Here is a 4,921-nt window from a genome sequence, read left to right on the forward strand (position 1 = left end):
ATATATAATATATATATATATATATATATATATATATATATATATATATATATATATATATATATATATATATATATATATATATATATATATATATATATATATATATATACAATGAAAACCAATAGCCCATTTTAGGAAACATAGAATCTTGATAAATTATTAGCACGCAGCATGCAATTGGTAGCTAGCTAAGCTAGCTAGAAGCAACACAATTCACATTATAAGTGCAATCTAATCCCTTTCCTTTACTTGTAAGTAAGTGATCTTTCTTACTTTATTCTATACCAGATGCGACACCTTTTCCTTCTGCATAAATTTATACAGTAATAATTATATTATATTTAACAATATATGCATGAGAGAGAGAGTAGAGAGAGAGAGAGTAACGTGCTGTGCATGGAACTTTATCATGTTTAGTTGCATGTAATAAAGGTAATTATAGATGAGGTAGCCAGCATGGGTAGTGAAGAGGCAGCAGCTTCATTGTAGTTTCTGAATGAAGGGAATAGAATAAAGGTTCGAATAAGGAATTAAAAGGACAACAGACACCTTTATTACCACTTAACATATATAATTATAAATATATATTTGGTGCTTTGTATTTTTGGGTTTTTTTTTTTTTTACCGACACTGTAAATTTAAGCTAAGAATTGAATCACTCTATAATATTATATAATTAAGATAGTCTACCTTCTCAATACATACTGTTTTATGAGCGGTTTAGCGAAAATTTAGAGACTCAAATTCAGTATCCTGCCATATAAATATGACACTAGTTGTTACGCAAGTATAAAGAAATAAAGTTATATTTTTGTTACTATTATAATTTTTAGCTTAGTGATAAGCGTTTCATCCAATTTTTAAGCATGTTGTGTAGTTGAGACTATGTTGGTGAGAAGATATTTGGGTCGAGCGCATATTCTTAATTTTCCTCCTAATATTCATCTCCTAATGTGACACTATGTACATTACTCTACATCTTTTATTTATTTATTTCATTATCCAAATAAATATACTATATATGAGCATGACCAAATTAACATTAAAGATACTAAAAGTACTGGGGAAAAAAATCAAAACTGCAATTTTAAGCGGAATGAAGATCTAAATATGTGATTCTTTGTGCTATATATAGAGAGATTAAAAATAAAGTGTGTTTAATAAGCTTGTTTCTTATATGTTATACAGAAGGAATACAAATGATATATATGATATGATATGATGCAGTTATGATCCTTTAGGATCATCACCTAACTCGCTACCTCCTTGGTATATATAGTATATACTATACATAAGGACATTGAATTATATATGTAAGTACACATTATTAAATAATAATAATAATAATAATAATAATAATAATAATAATAATAATAATAGGGATTTTATTTTATTAATAATTCATATAAGAGTTGGAAAATTCATCACTTGTTTTTAAGCAATATGAGACCCCCAAAGTGTGGATCAACTCGTAATGTTGCACTAATACTACTAATATAATTATTAAGATCAAACGCTTATGACTACGCCAAAAGCTATAACTAATAGCAAAAGTCCAATTTCATTTCATTATACTTGCGCAGGGTTGTCAACGTCACGTTTTGAAGGCAAAATATTGGACTCGACCTTCCAAGCCTCCGCCCAAAGAAGGGTATGTATAGTAAGAACTTCAAACCCAGCTAGTAAATTGGAACTGTTAATGCAATTACAAAGTTAACGGTTTAGTTCTTATAAAGGGTGCACCACAAACTTTACAGATATGACCTGGATTGCTTCTGAATTAACCTCATAGTGGTGGAATCGCCCTATGTTTTCTACAAAACTGTTCATTGTATCAAGAAAAAAGTATTAGCTAGGCACCAAAGTTAATATTTAATTTCTTGAATTCATATATTTATATATGGTAAATATATAAAAGAAAGAAAGGGAAAACCAAGTTGGAAGTATGGAGAGGCTAGCTGCAAATTAAAGAGTGGGAACTGGGAAGTGTCTGTTTCCACATGCAATGAAGGGGTGTTGGCAGGTCCTGTCCTGTCCTGTTCAACCTAAAAAGTTGGTATTCAATTCTTTCACTTTATGCAAGATTTTGGGTGCTTTTGAAAGCTGGAATATGTCTCTACTCTATTGGATTATTCCCACAACCAACCACACTATACCATATATATATATATATATATATATATATATATATATATATATATAAAGATTATAACTCATGAATTGAACTATCATCAATTTTTAGCAGTACAGTATATATGTAGTATACAGATTCAATTCCATCCTCATGGAATAGAAGCCTAGAAGGTGCATATGGTAGTGCATTGAGGAATAATCTTTTCTCTCTCTCTCTTTTTTGTGATTTTAATTTTTATTTATATATGGGTATATAGATTATGTTTGCAGAATGGGGTTTAGTAACCCAGTGGGGTAGCTCAAGTGGCAAGTGAGCTCTTTTTGTGGGGAGGAATTTCAGGAGAACCCGGGTTCAATTCCCACAAGTGATGATTCCCCCGGACCGTTACCAAACAAGAATGGGGTTTAGTAGCTTTTTTGGATTCTTGAAACAAGGGAGGGCAGGCTTAGCTTGCTTGCTTTAGTTGCTTTTTAGTGTGTTGGGAGACCACATTTCTATGTTTTCATTTCCTAATTAATTACCTTAACTTTAATTATCTATCATGTCCTCTACACTACTTCCAATAACAAAGGTGGATTTTGGAGGTATTTGTTTTCATTATTCTTTGGGTTCATTCTATCATCTTTATGCCACCTGCATGCATCTTTGCAAACCCTAACACTAATGGCAGGCAGACCTTATTAAGAAAAAGGTTTTTTTTCTCCATTTTTAAAATGGAAAACTGTATGTGTAAGTAAACATGTATTATGTTGCCTAGTCTAATTAATAAGATTTTGAATATCGTATATTTACATTAATTGGATTGAAATTGGGCTTCTATTAAGGTGGATTCCTTTTGACATATCACTTCATCATTCACAAAGTACGAACTTGAAATCTATTGGTATTTAACAGAAGGATTTTAAATGAGTACGACATATTAGATATCCTAAGATATTAATATATTATGATGTAAAGTTATACATGTATGCTGTATATATTGAATGAACTATGATAAGGGATTGTTTCAATGGCAAAAATTTCAATTGAAAGAGTAAAAATCTAAAATTTAAAGTAATTCTATTGACCACTCCGATCTTAGTACTACTGAATTCATAGCTCTAATCTCACTATTCCCACATATGCACCATTAGTCCAAACCCAATATGCATTATTATATTTTATCTTCTCTTTAATAAAGTATAAAGCTATCTTCAATCTGATTGGGGACTTTCTCCAGGATACATGACTAACATGGCCGGGTCCCCATGCTTATTTGGGTTGAAAATGGCCCATTTTATCTAATAGCTTTTGCATAAAGAAAGCCCAACACACTGTAAGGCCCAAAAATCTACAATTGGGCTAGGCCCTCAAATCCTTATGCTCTAGTATTAGGCCCATATCCAGGTCAGAAGTCAGAACCAATACCGACCCCAAAGATTTAGAAAATGTTATACCATTTAGTCATTTAACAATGTTGATTTCGCATTGTGAACCTTAGGGCAATCACAACAGTAGTTTTTTGTAGAAGAAAAATTACGGTGAATTTTTAACAAATAGAGAGGTGGGTGGGGGTTTAGAGGTTTTTACTCTTGTAAACCAAAAATTTTTGTGGGATCCCTAAATGGGGAAATGAGAGAAAGCACCCACGTCACTCTTGCCTGTGGGAAACTCTGCGCCCAGTTGGATGCATGGGCAGTTCAGTTGGTCACAAGGGTGAAGTTTGGGAAGAAAGATTCGGATGAGTTTCACCAGACAGCTGTGTTCACCTGAGTTACCATAATTTACATCCTCCTATAAGTTCTATCGGGCCGTTGGGGTTGGGGATTCAACATTTTGGAAAGAAAAAGAAACAATTTTTTTACTCTTTTTTGTCAAAATTTTTTTTTTCTCTCTCTCCCTCTTTTCCTCATCTCTCTTCCCTCCTCTCCTATATGGACTTGAAAAAACTAACAAAAATGCACGTGTATAAGGTTGCTCTTAGTCCAAAACACATTCAAATTATGTACCTGTAATTAACATATTATATACCTTCAGTTATAAATTATATACATATTACAATTAATATTTTATGTACCTGTAGTTAAGGGTACCTTCAGGTGATTAATTATGTACCAATTATAATTAACACATTATGTACCTTTAGTTTATTGACGAGTACATAATCTGTTAATTAACCGAAGATACATAATATGTTACTATAGATACATAATCTAAATGTCGTTTTTAGACCCGGGTTTATAATGCAAGGTGCATCATGGTCCCCGGTATAATTTACCAAGATTTAGTACAAAGAATCTTGGCTGTCTTAAATTTGACATGTTTCGTATGGTTTCACGGTTGGGAACATCTTCATGTTACAAAGTGAACACTGCAAAAACACTATAAAATTCATGTAATAATCTGGAAAACTCATCTCTGCAATACTTAGACACTAATGGCGCCTGCGACTTATACATAGCGTTCAAATTTCCGGATATTGTCTGATCTCCCGCAATTTTCAGCATTTTTGGTCTGAAAATGAGAGTTTGAATATATTACGGTGTTTATAGGCTTTGTGGCACAGTGACAGAATGTATTGGTTGTGTTTGATTAATCAATTACCAACCACAGCAGGCATTAAAAGCAGCAAAAAATCCCCAAAATAAAAAATTGCCGTTTAGGTGTTAACAGGTTTCAGTCATTTCACTGAATGAACAGTTGAGTATGTATGAATAATTAATGTATGCAAAATGAAGAAACTTTGCGTATATGTTATGGTCATATAAATATGTAGGCCAGAAGATGTCGAACAATGCAAACCCT

This window comes from Ipomoea triloba, chromosome 3, assembly GCF_003576645.1.
Source record: "Ipomoea triloba cultivar NCNSP0323 chromosome 3, ASM357664v1".
NCBI classification, from domain to species: Eukaryota; Viridiplantae; Streptophyta; class Magnoliopsida; order Solanales; family Convolvulaceae; genus Ipomoea; species Ipomoea triloba.